This window comes from Salvelinus fontinalis, chromosome 23 (assembly GCF_029448725.1).
Source record: "Salvelinus fontinalis isolate EN_2023a chromosome 23, ASM2944872v1, whole genome shotgun sequence".
NCBI classification, from domain to species: Eukaryota; Metazoa; Chordata; class Actinopteri; order Salmoniformes; family Salmonidae; genus Salvelinus; species Salvelinus fontinalis.
The window spans coordinates 21,613,481-21,628,053 of NC_074687.1; positions in this window are offsets into that span (position 1 = coordinate 21,613,481).

Consider the following 14,573-nt stretch of genomic DNA (forward strand, 5'->3'; position numbering starts at 1 on the left):
CCACCTTAGTCCAAAAGAAGCCTAGCTCATGTATAAAACTCAATGGTCATTTACTTTTAGGCAGAATTATTTTCTGTATAAGTATTATATTAGTACACTATATATACAGTGCCTTTTGGAAAGTATTCAGACCACTTGACTTGTTACACATTTTCTTACGTGACAGCCTTATTCTAAAATGTATTAAATAAACCATTTTCCTCAGCAATCTACACACAATACCCCATAATGACAAAGCAAAAAATGTTTTCAGACATTTTTGCAAAGTTATTAAAAACAAACCTTTTTTACATAAGTATTCGGACCCTTTGCTATGAGACTCAAAAATAAGCTCATGGGCATCCTATGTTCATTGATCATCCTTGAGCTGTTTCTACAACTCAATTGGAGTCCATCTGCGGTAAATTCAATTGATTGGACATGATTTGGAAAGGAACATGCCTGTCTATAAGGTCCCACAGTTGACAGTGTATGTCAGAGAAAAAACCAAGGCATGAGGTCCAAGGAATTGTCTGTAGAGCTACGAGAATGGATTGTGTCGAGGCACAAATCTGGGGAAGGGTACCAAAACATTTCTGCAGCATTGAAGGTCCCTCATTCTTAAATGGAATAAGTTTGGCACCACCAAGACTCTTCCTAGAGCTGGCCGCACGGACAAACTGAGCAATTGAGGGAGAAGGGCCTTGGTTAGGGAGGTGACCAAGAACCCGATGGTCACTCTGACTGAGCTCCAGAGTTCCTCTGTGGAGATGGGAGAACCTTTCAGGACAACCATCTCTGCAGCACCACCAATTAGTCCTTTATGGTAGTGGCCAGACGGAAGCCACTCAGTAAAAGGAACATGACAGCCCACTTGGAGTTTGCCAAAAGGCATCTAAAGAACTCTCAGACCATGAGAAACAAGATTCTCTGGTCTGATGAAACCAAGAACTCTTTGGCCTGAATGCTAAGAGTCATGTCTGGAGGAAACCTGGCACCATCCCTACGGTGAAGCATGGTGGTGGTAGCATCATGCTGTGGGGATGTTTTTCAGCAGCAGGGACTGGGAGACTTGTCAGGATTGAGGCAAAGATGAATGGAGGAAAGTACAGAGAGATCCTTGATGAAAACCTGCTCCACAGACCTCAGACTGTGGTGAAGGTTCACCTTCCAACAACCCTAAGCACACAGCCAAGACAATGTAGGAGAGGCTTCGGGATAAGTCTCAATGTCCTTGAGTGGCCCAGCCAGAGCCCGGACTTGAACCCGATCGAACATCTCTGGAGAGCCCTGAAAATAGCCGTGCAGCAACGCTCCACATCCAACCTGACAGAGCTTGAGAGGTTCTGCAGAGAAGAATGGGTGAAAATACAGGTGTGCCAACTTGTAGCGTCACACACACGACGACTCGAGGCTGTAATCACTGCCAAAGGTGCTTTAACAAAGTACTGAGTAAAGGGTCTGAATACTTATGTAAATGTAATATTTCTGTTTTTTATTTTATAAATTAGTAAACATTTCTGAAACAGTTTTTGCTTTGTTATTATGGGCTATTGTGTGTAGATTGAGGGGGGGGGGGGACAATGGTTTGTTGAGATTGGTGTGGAATAACGTCTTGTATTCTGGGGGGAGGGGGGGTACTTTTTACCACCTTTTTCTCCACAATTTTGTGATATCAAATTGGTAGTTAAGGTCTTGTCCCATTGCTGCAACTCCCGTACGGACTCGGGAGAGGTGAAGGTCGAGAGCCATGTGTCCTCCGGAACACGACCCTGCCAAGCCACACTGCTTCTTGACACACTGCTCGCTCAACCCGGAAGCCAGCAGCACCAATGTGTCAGAAGGAAACACCGTCCAACTGGCTACCAAGTCAGCGTGCATGCGCCCGGCCCGCCACAGAAGTCGCTAGAGCACGATGGGACAAGGACATCCCAGCCAGCCAAACCCTCCCCTAACCCGGACAACACTTGGCCAATTGTGTGCCGTCTCATTGTGCCTGCACAGAGCCCTGACCTCAACCCCATCAAACACTTTTGGATGAATTGGAACGCCAGGCGTAATTGCCCAACATCAGTGCTCTTGTGGCTGAATGGAAGCAAGTCCCTGCAGCAATATTCCAACATCTTAGTGGAAAGCCTTCCCAGAAGAGAGAAGGCTGTTATAGCAGCAAAGTGGGGACCAACTCCATGTTAATGCCCATGATTTTGGAATGAGGTATTTGACGAGCAGGTGTCCAAATACTTTTGGTCATGTAGTTTATGCTTTTATATATGAATGTCTGTATAATGCTGTGGATTTTGGTAACATTTCAATACAATGTTTGTCTAAAAAAGTCTTTCTAAAAACATTCAAATGAAAAGCAGCCTACTACCACTACCACCACCACCTGCGGTTAGGGATCCATCATACTACTACTGCTACCACAGTAAGGGACTCGTACTACTACTACCAGTGTTAGGGACCCATATTACTACTGCTACAACCAGGGTTAGGGACCCATATTACTTCTGCTACTAATACTACTACCCAGGGTTAGGGACCCATATTAGTACTTCTACTACTACCACCACCAGGATAAGGGACCCATACTACTACTACCAGGGTAAGGGACCCATATTAGTACTTCTACTACTACCACCACCAGGATAAGGGACCCATACTACTACCAGGGTTGGGGACCAATAATTCTACTACTGCTACCAGGACAAGAGATCCATAATACTACTACCAGGGTTAGGGACCCATAATACTGCTGCTACTACTACTATTACTGCCTCCAGGTTTAGGGACCCATAATACTGCTGCTACTACTACTATTACTGCCTCCAGGTTTAGGGACCCATAATACTGCTGCTACTACTACTATTACTGCCTCCAGGTTTAGGGACCCATAATACTGCTGCTACTACTACTATTATTGCCTCCAGGTTTAGGGACCCATAATACTGCTGCTACTACTACTATTACTGCCTCCAGGGTTAGGGACCCATAATACTGCTGCTACTACTACTATTACTGCCTCCAGGGTTAAGGACCCATAATTTTTTTATATTACCTTTATTTAACTAGGCAAGTTAGATAAGAACAAATTCTTATTTACAATGACGACCTACCAAAAGGCAAAAGATCTTTGGGGACAGGGGCTGGGATTAAAAATAAAAATATATAAATATAGGACAAAACGCACATCACAAGAGACACCACAACACTACATTAAGAAAGACTTAATATAACAACTTAGCATGGCAGCAATACATGACAACACAGCATGGCAGCAACACCACATGACAACAACATGGTGGCAACACAACATGGCAGCAGCACAACATCAAATTCACATTTTATTTGTCACATGCACCGAATACAACAGGTGTAGATCTTACAGTGAAATGCTTACTTACAAGCTCTTAACCAACAATGCAGATTTAAGAAAAATAAGTGTTAAGTAAAAAATAACAAATAATTAAAGAGCAGCAGTAAAAGAACAGTAGCAAGGCTATATACAGGGGTTCTGGTACAGAGTCAATGTGCGGGGTCACAGATTAGTCAAGGTAATTGAGTTAATATGTACATGTAGGTAGAGTTAAAGTGACTATGCATAGATAATAAATGGAGAGTAGCATCAGCGTAACGGGGGGACAATGCAAATATTCTGGGTAGCCAAGCGGTACCGCTTGCCGTGTGGTAGCAGAGAGAACAGTCTATGACTAGGGTGGCTGGAGTCTTTTGACCATTTTTAGGGCCATCCTTGGGATAGAGGTCCTGGATGGCAGGAAGCTTGACCCCAGTGATGTACTGGGCCATACGCACTACCCTCTGGTGTGCCTTGCGGTCGGAGGCCGAGCAGTTGCCATACCAGGCAGTGATACAACCATCAGGATGCTCTCGATGGTGCAGCTGTAGAACTTTTTGAGGATTTGAGGACCCATGCCAAATCTTTTCAGTCTCCTGAGGGGGAATGGGCTTTGTTGTGCCCTCTTCATGACGGTCTTGGTGTGTTTGGACCATGATAGTTTGTTTGTGATGTCGACACCAAGGAACTTGAAGCTCTCAACCTGCTCCACTACAGCCCCGTCGATGAGAATGGGGGCGGGCTCGGTCCACCTTTTCCTGTAGTCCACAATCATCTCCTTTTGTCTTGATCACATTGAGAGAGAGGTTATTATCCTGGCACCACACAGCCAGGTCTCTTACCTCCTCCCTATAGGCTTTCTAATCGTTGTCGGTGATCAGGCCTACATGGTAGCAGAACAAAACATGGTACAAACATTATTGGACACAGACAAAGGCACGAAGGTAGAGACAACAATACATCACGCGAAGCAGCCACAACGCTCAGTACTGGTGTCCATGATTGAGTCTTTGAATGAAGAGATGGAGATAAAACTGTCCCGTTAGAGTGTTTTTTTCTTGCAGCTCGTTCCTGTCGCCAGCTGCAGCAAACTGAAAAGAGGAGTGACTCAGGGATGTGTGTGCTTTGGGGACCTTTAACAGAATGTGACTGGCAGAATGGGTGTTGTATGTGGAAGATGAGGGCTGCAGTAGATATCTCAGATATGGGGGAGGGAGACCTAAGAGGGTTTTGTAAATAAGGATCAACCAGTGGGTCTTGCGATGGGTATACAGAGATGACCAGTTTACAGAGAAGTATAGAGTGCAGTGATGTGTCCTATTAGGAGCATTGGTGGCAAATCTGATGGCTGAATGGTAAAGAACATCTAGCCGCTCGAGAGCACCCTTACTTGCTGTTCTATAAATTACGTCTCCGTAATCTAGCATGGGTAGGATCATCTGAATCAGGGTTAGTTTGGCAGCTGGGGTGAAAGAGGCGCGATTACGATAGAGGAAACCAAGTCTAGATTTAACCTTTGCCTGCAGCGTTGATTTGTGCTGAGAGAAGAACAGTGTACCGTCTAGCCATACTCCCTAGTATTTGGTTGAGGTGAATACCTCAAGCTCTTCACCCTCAGAGGTAGTAATCACCAGTGGGGAGAGGGTAATTCTTTTTACCAATCCACATGACCTTTGTTTTGGAGGTGTTCAGAACAAGGTTAAGGGCAGAGAAAGCTTGCTGGACACTAAGAAAGCTTTGTTGTAGAGCATTTAACACAAATTCCGTGGAGGGGCCAGCTGAGTAAAAGACTATCATCTGCATATACATGTATGAGGCAGCTTCCTACTGCCTGAGCTATGTTGTTGATGTAAATTGAGAAGAGCGTGGGGCCTAGGGTACTCCCTTGGTGACAGGCGGTGGCTGAGACAGCACATGTTCTGACTTTATACACTGCACTCTGAGAGAGGTAGTTAGCAAACCAGGCCAAAGACCCCTGAGAAACACCAATTGTCGTTTGCCGGCCCACAAGAATGGAAAGGTCTACGGTGTCAATAGCTTTGGACAATTCAATGAAAATAGCAGCACAACATTGCTTAGAATCAAGGGCAATGGTGACATCATTTAGGACCTTTAAGGTTGCAGTGACATAACCTGAGCAGAAACCAGATTGCATCCCAGAGAGAATACAATACTACTCCCAGGGGTTAGGGACCCATCATACTACTCCTCCCAGGGGTTAGGGACCCATCATACTACTACTCCCAGGGGTTAGGGACCCATCATACTACTACTCCCAGGGGTTAGGGACCCATCATACTACTCCTCCCAGGGGTTAGGGACCCATCATACTACTACTCCCAGGGGTTAGGGACCCATCATACTACTACTCCCAGGGGTTAGGGACCCATCATACTACTACTCCCAGGGGTTAGGCACCCATCATACTACTACTCCCAGGGGTTAGGGACCCATCATACTACAACTCCCAGGGGTTAGGGACCCATCATACAACAACTGCCAGGGGTTAGGGACCCATCATACTACAACTCCCAGGGGTTTGGGACCCATCATACTACAACTCCCAGGGGTTAGGGACCCATCATACTACAACTCCCAGGGGTTAGGGACCCATCATACTACAACTCCCAGGGGTTAGGGACCCATCATACTACAACTCCCAGGGGTTAGGGACCCATCATACTACAACTCCCAGGGGTTAGGGACCCCTCAAACTACAACTCCCAGGGGTTAGGGACCCATCATACTACTCCTCCCAGGGGTTAGGGACCCATCATACTACTACTCCCAGGGGTTAGGGACCCATCATACTACTACTCCCAGGGGTTAGGGACCCATCATACTACTACTCCCAGGGGTTAGGCACCCATCATACTACTACTCCCAGGGGTTAGGGACCCATCATACTACAACTCCCAGGGGTTAGGGACCCATCATACAACAACTGCCAGGGGTTAGGGACCCATCATACTACAACTCCCAGGGGTTTGGGACCCATCATACTACAACTCCCAGGGGTTAGGGACCCATCATACTACAACTCCCAGGGGTTAGGGACCCATCATACTACAACTCCCAGGGGTTAGGGACCCATCATACTACAACTCCCAGGGGTTAGGGACCCATCATACTACAACTCCCAGGGGTTAGGGACCCATCAAACTACAACTCCCAGGGGTTAGGGACCCATCATACTACTACTCCCAGGGGTTAGGGACCCATCAAACTACAACTCCCAGGGGTTAGGAACCCATCATACTACTACTCCCAGGGGTTAGGGACCCATATCATACTACTACTCTTAGGGGTTAGGGACCCATATCATACTACTACTCTTAGGGGTTAGGGACCCATATCATACTACTACTCTTAGGGGTTAGGGACCCATATCATACTACTACTTTTAGGGGTTAGGGACCCATATCATACTACTACTCTTAGGGGTTAGGACCCATCATACTCCAACTCCCAGGGGTTAGGGACCCATCATACTACAACTCCCAGGGGTTAGGGACCCATCATACTACAACTCCCAGGGGTTAGGTACCCATCATACTACTACTCCCAGGGGTTAGGGACCCATCATACTACTACTCCCAGGGGTTAGGGACCCATCAAACTACAACTCCCAGGGGTTAGGGACCCATCATACTACTACTCTTAGGGGTTAAGGACCCATCATATTACTACTCCCAGGGGTTAGGGACCCATCATACTACTACTCCCAGGGGTTAGGGACCCATCATACTACTACTCCCAGGGGTTAGGGACCCATTATCATACTACTACTCTTAGGTGTTAAGGACCCATCATACTACTACTCCCAGGGGTTAGGGACCCATCATACTACTACTCTTAGGTGTTAAGGACCCATCATACTACTACTCTTAGGGGTTAGGGACCCATATCATACTACAACTCCCAGGGGTTAGGAACCCATGATACTACAACTCCCAGGGGTTAGGGACCCATCATACTACTACTCTTAGGTGTTAAGGACCCATCATACTACTACTCCCAGGGGTTAGGGACCCATCATACTACAACTCCCAGGGGTTAGGAACCCATGATACTACTACTCCCAGGGGTTAGGGACCCATCATACTACTACTCCCAGGGGTTAGGGACCCATCATACTACAACTCCCAGGGGTTAGGAACCCATCATACTACAACTCCCAGGGGTTAGGGACCCATCATACTACTACTCCCAGGGGTTAGGGACCCATCATACTACAACTCCCAGGGGTTAGGTACCCATCATACTACAACTCCCAGGGGTTAGGTACCCATCATACTACTACTCCCAGGGGTTAGGGACCCATCATACTACTACTCCCAGGGGTTAGGTACCCATCATACTACAACTCCCAGGGGTTAGGGACCCATCATACTACAACTCCCAGGGGTTAGGGACCCATCATACTACAACTCCCAGGGGTTAGGGACCCATCATACTACAACTCCCAGGGGTTAGGAACCCATCATACTACAACTTCCAGGGGTTAGGTACCCATCATACTACAACTCCCAGGGGTTAGGTACCCATCATACTACAACTCCCAGGGGTTAGGGACCCATAATACTACTACTCCCAGGGGTTAGGGACCCATCATACTACTACTCCCAGGGGTTAGGGACCCATCAAACTACAACTCCCAGGGGTTAGGGACCCATCATACTACTACTCTTAGGGGTTAAGGACTCATCATATTACTACTCCCAGGGGTTAGGGACCCATCATACTACTACTCCCAGGGTTTAGGGACCCATCAAACTACAACTCCCAGGGGTTAGGGACCCATCATACTACTACTCTTAGGGGTTAAGGACTCATCATATTACTACTCCCAGGGGTTAGGGACCCATCATACTACTACTCCCAGGGGTTAGGGACCCATCATACTACTACTCCCAGGGGTTAGGGACCCATTATCATACTACTACTCTTAAGTGTTAAGGACCCATCATACTACTACTCCCAGGGGTTAGGGACCCATCATACTACTACTCTTAGGTGTTAAGGACCCATCATACTACTACTCTTAGGGGTTAGGGACCCATATCATACTACAACTCCCAGGGGTTAGGGACCCATCATACTACTACTCCCAGGGGTTAGGGACCCATCATACTACAACTCCCAGGGGTTAGGGACCCATCATATTACTACTCCCAGGGGTTAGGTACCCATCATACTACTACTCCCAGGGGTTAGGGACCCATCATACTACTACTCCCAGGGGTTAGGGACCCATCATATTACTACTCCCAGGGGTTAGGTACCCATCATACTACTACCCCCAGGGGTTAGGGACCCATCATATTACTACTCCCAGGGGTTAGGGACCCATCATACTACTACTCCCAGGGGTTAGGGACCCATCATACTACTACTCCCAGGGGTTAGGGACCCATCATACTACTACTCTTAGGGGTTAGGGACCCATTATCATACTACAACTCCCAGGGGTTAGGTACCCATCATACTACTACTCCCAGGGGTTAGGGACCCATCATATTACTACTCCCAGGGGTTAGGGACGCATCATACTACTACTCCCATGGGTTAGGCACCCATCATACTACAACTCCCAGGGGTTAGGGACCCATCATACTACAACTCCCAGGGGTTAGGTACCCATCATACTACAACTCCCAGGGGTTAGGTACCCATCATACTACAACTCCCAGGGGTTAGGTACCCATCATACTACTACTCCCAGGGGTTAGGGACCCATCATATTACTACTCCCAGGGGTTAGGGACCCATCATATTACTACTCCCAGGGGTTAGGGACCCATCAAACTACAACTCCCAGGGGTTAGGGACCCATCATACTACTACTCCCAGGGGTTAGGACCCATCATACTACAACTCCCAGGGGTTAGGGACCCATTATCATACTACTACTCCCAGGGGTTAGGGACCCATCATACTACAACTCGCAGGGGTTAGGGACCCATTATCATACTACTACTCCCAGGGGTTAGGGACCCATCATACTACAACTCCCAGGGGTTAGGGACCCATCATACTACAACTCCCAGGGGTTAGGGACCCATCATACTACTACTCCCAGGGGTTAGGGACCCATCATACTACTACTCTTAGGGGTTAGGGACCCATCATACTACAACTCCCAGGGGTTAGGGACCCATCATACTACTACTCTTAGGGGTTAAGGACCCATCATACTACTACACCCAGGGGTTAGGGACCCATCATACTACTACTCCCAGGGGTTAGGGACCCATCATACTACTACTCCCAGGGGTTAGGGACCCATCATACTACAACTCCCAGGGGTTAGGGACCCATCATACTACTACTCCCAGGGGTTAGGGACCCATCATACTACTACTCCCAGGGGTTAGGGACCCATCATACTACAACTCCCAGGGGTTAGGGACCCATCATACTACTACTCCCAGGGGTTAGGGACCCATCATACTACTACTCCCAGGGGTTATGGACCCATCATACTACAACTCGCAGGGGTTAGGAACCCATATCATACTACTACTCCCAGGGGTTAGGGACCCATCATACTACTACTCCCGGGGGTTAAGGACCCATCATATTACTACTCCCAGGGGTTAGGGACCCATGATACTACTACTCCCAGGGTTAAGGAATCCATTATACTACTACTCTTAGGGGTTAGGGACCCATCATACTACTACTCCCAGGGGTTAGGGACCCATCATACTACAACTCGCAGGGCTTAGGAACCCATATCATACTACTACTCCCAGGGGTTAGGGACCCATCATATTACTACTCCCAGGGGTTAGGGACCCATCATACTACTACTCTTAGGGGTTAGGGACCCATTATCATACTACAACCCCCAGGGGTTAGGGACCCATTATCATACTACTCCCAGGGGTTAAGGACCCATCATACTACTTCTCCCAGGGGTTAGGCACCCATCATACTACAACTCCCAGGGGTTAGGGACGCATCATACTACTACTCCCAGGGGTTAGGGACCCATCATACTACTACTCCCAGGGGTTAGGGACCCATATCATACTACTACTCCCAGGGGTTAGGGACCCATTATCATACTACTACTCTTAGGTGTTAAGGACCCAACATACTACAACTCCCAGGGGTTAGGGACCCATCATACTACAACTCCCAGGGGTTAGGGACCCATCATACTACTACTCCCAGGGGTTAGGAACCCATCATACTACTACTCCCAGGGGTTAGGGACCCATCATACTACTACTCCCAGGGGTTAGGGACCCATCATACTACTACTCTTAGGGGTTAGGGACCCATCATACTACAACTCCCAGGGGTTAGGGACCCATCATACTACTACTCTTAGGGGTTAGGGACCCATCATACTACAACTCCCAGGGGTTAGGGACCCATCATACTACTACTCTTAGGGGTTAGGGACCCATCATACTACTACTCCCAGGGGTTAGGGACCCATCATACTACTACTCTTAGGGGTTAAGGACCCATCATATTACTACTCCCAGGGGTTAGGGACCCATTATCATACTATTACTCCCGGGGGTTAAGGACCCATCATACTACTCCCGGGGGTTAAAGATCCATCATACTACTACTCTTAGGGGTTAGGGACCCATCATACTACAACTCCCAGGGGTTAGGGACCCATCATACTACTACTCTTAGGGGTTAAGGACCCATCATATTACTACTCCCAGGGGTTAGGGACCCATTACCATACTACAACTCCCAGGGGTTAGGGACCCATCATACTACAACTTCCAGGGGTTAGGAACCCATCATACTACTACTCCCAGGGGTTAGGAACCCATCATACTACTACTCCCAGGGGTTAGGGACCCATCATACTACAACTCCCAGGGGTTAGGGACCCATCATACTACAACTCCCAGGGGTTAGGGACCCATCATACTACAACTCCCAGGGGTTAGGGTCCCATCATACTACTACTCCCAGGGGTTAGGGACCCATCATACTACTACTCCCAGGGGTTAGGGACCCATCATACTACATGTCCCAGGGGTTAGGGACCCATCATACTACTACTCCCAGGGGTTAGGGACCCATTATCAAACTACTACTCCCAGGGGTTAGGGAGACATTATCATACTACAACCCCCAGGGGTTAAGGACCCATCATACTTCTACTCCCAGGAGTTAGGGACCCATTATCATACTACAACTCACAGGGGTTAGGAACCCATATCATACTACTACTCCCAGGGGTTAGGAACCCATCATACTACTACTCCCAGGGGTTAGGGACCCATCATACTACTACTCCCGGGGGTTAAGGACCCATCATATTACTACTCCCAGGGGTTAGGGACCCATCATATTACTACTCCCAGGGGTTAGGGACCCATCATACTACTACTCCCGGGGGTTAAGGACCCATCATATTACTACTCCCGGGGGTTAGGGACCCATCATATTACTACTCCCGGGGGTTAAGGACCCATCATATTACTACTCCCAGGGGTTAGGGACCCATCATATTACTACTCCCAGGGGTTAGGGACCCATCATATTACTACTCCCAGGGGTTAGGGACCCATCATACTACTACTCCCAGGGGTTAGGAACCCATCATACTACAACTCGCAGAGGTTAGGAACCCATATCATACTACTACTCCCAGGGGTTAGGGACCCATCATACTACTACTACCAGGGGTTAGGGACCCATCATACTACTACTCCCAGGGGTTAGGGACCCATCATACTACAACCCCCAGGGGTTAGGGACCCATTATCATACTACTACTTCCAGGGGTTAAGGACCCATCATACTACTACTCCCAGGGGTTAGGGACCCATTATACTACAACTCCCAGGGGTTAGGAACCCATCATACTACAACTCCCTGCGTTAAACACCTATGAACTTTCATTGGATGCTGTTTTTATATTCAAGCCCTCAAGCAAGGCATGAACATGAGTCTTTACATAGAGAAAGCAGGTCTCAACTGCTTTAAAACAAAGTAACCATCTTTTGGAGACGAGACTGTCCAGATATACAGATTGAGTGGAATGGCTCTAGCATGACTGTAAGGGCTGTCGTTCTCCTCTTCCTCAGATGAGGAGAGGAGAGAAGGATCAGTGGACCAATACGCAGCATTAGGGAAATATGCCATCTCTTTATTCGACGGCACACGAAAACAAAACACTTACAAAATACAAAACGACGTAGACGAAAACCTGAACATGAACTACATAACTAAGGTAAAACTCACGGACAGGAACAGACTACATCAAAACGAAACGAACAGCCAAACAGTCCCGTATGGTATAGACATGAACGAAACAGGAGACAATCACCCACAAACAAACACTGTGACAACGCCTACCTAAATATGACTCTTAATTAGAGGAACGCCAAACACCTGCCCCTAATTAAGAGCCATACCAGGCAACCCAAAACCAACATAGAAACAGAAAACATAGACTGCCCACCCAAAACACACGCCCTGACCATAAACACATACAAAAACAACAGAAAACAGGTCAGGAACGTTACAATGACACTATAGTTGACTTACTATAATTTATACATGTTGTCCTACAAATAAAAAGAAGAAAGTGGAGTTGGATTGGACACACCCTACGAAAACCGGCCACCAACCCCAAGCATACTTCCAAAGTTGTGGCAAAATGGCTTAAGGACAACAAAGTCAAGGTATTGGAGTGGCCATCACAAAGCCCTGACCTCAATCCTATAGACAATTTGTGGGCAGAACTGAAAAAGCGTGTGCGAGGAAGGAGGCCTACAACCTGACTTAGTTACACCAACTCTGTCAGGAGGAATGGGACAAAATTCACCCAACTTATTGTGGGAAGCTTGTGGAAGGCTACCCGAAACGTTTGACCCAAGTTAAACAATTTAAAGGCAATGCTACCGAATACTAATTGAGTGTATTTAAACTTCTGACTCACTGGGAATGTGATGAAAGAAACAAAAGCTGAAATTAATTATTCTCTCTACTATTATTCTGACATTTCACATTCTTAAAATAAAGTGGTGATCCTAACTGACCTAATACAGGGAGTTTTTACTAGGATTAAATGTCAGCAATTGTGAAAAACTGAGTTTAAATGTATTAGGCTAAGGTGTATGTAAACTTCTGACTTCAACTGTATATGGTGAGGGGACAACTTACAAATGTGAATAGCAATAATAAGGCAGAAAGGTGCTAAGGCACTGCCACTTGCAGCATCATAACCCTAGACCAGTATCCTGTGGGAATTTACGAGCCGTAAGAGCCTTAATAACCACTAGAACAGATCCCATTGTCTTTCCAACCACAGTGGTCCCGTGTGGCTCAGTTGGTAGAGCATGGCGCTTGCAACGCCAGGGTTGTGGGTTCAATTCCCACTGGGGGACCAGGGTTCAATTCCCACGGGGGGACCAGGATGAATATGTATGACCTTTCCAATTTGTAAGTCGCTCTGGATAAGAGCGTCTGCTAAATGACTTAAATGTAATGTACATTTAGGGCATAGTAGAAAGAGGAAGAAGGGAAGCGCTACTAAGGTACACTATAGTATATTTTGGTAGATAGAAGGTGCTCTTTGGTAAAAGGTGTAAATTGGTCATCAAAAAGAAAAGAGGACCAAGGCACTCTTCATATAATTAATTAAAATGCCTTTATTAGTATGGCATGTTCAATAGAAACAAAGTTGTTTAAAAACCGACACTACAGAAAAAGGAGAATACAATGTCCTCTTTTGAAAGGCTTTTCCAATTAGCCCTAATTAGAAGAGGGAGTGGTTACCAAATTGGACACACCTAGTAAGCAATAATATACACATGAAAAGGTGAAATACTGTAGCTATGTTAACATGAGCATACAACTCCAAGTTAGAAGCATCAGAACACCCATAGAGGCAGTTCCAACCCTAACCATGACTGGGAGAAGTGTCCAGAACAAGAAAGCAATATATTTGTATGCTCATGTTAACATAGCTACAGTATTTCACCTTTTCATGTGTATATTATTGCTTACTAGGTGTGTCCAATTTGGTAACCACTACCTCTTCTAATTAGGGCTAATTGGAAAAGCCTTTCAAAAGAGGACTTTGTATTCTCCTTTTTCTGTACTCCCTGACGAAGGCCATGCAGCCGAAACGCGTCGGTTTTTAAACAACTTTGTTTCTATTGAACATGCCATACTAATAAAGGCATTTTAATTAATTATGTGAAGAGTGCCTTGGTCCTCCTTTCTTTTTGATGTACATTTAGGGCAT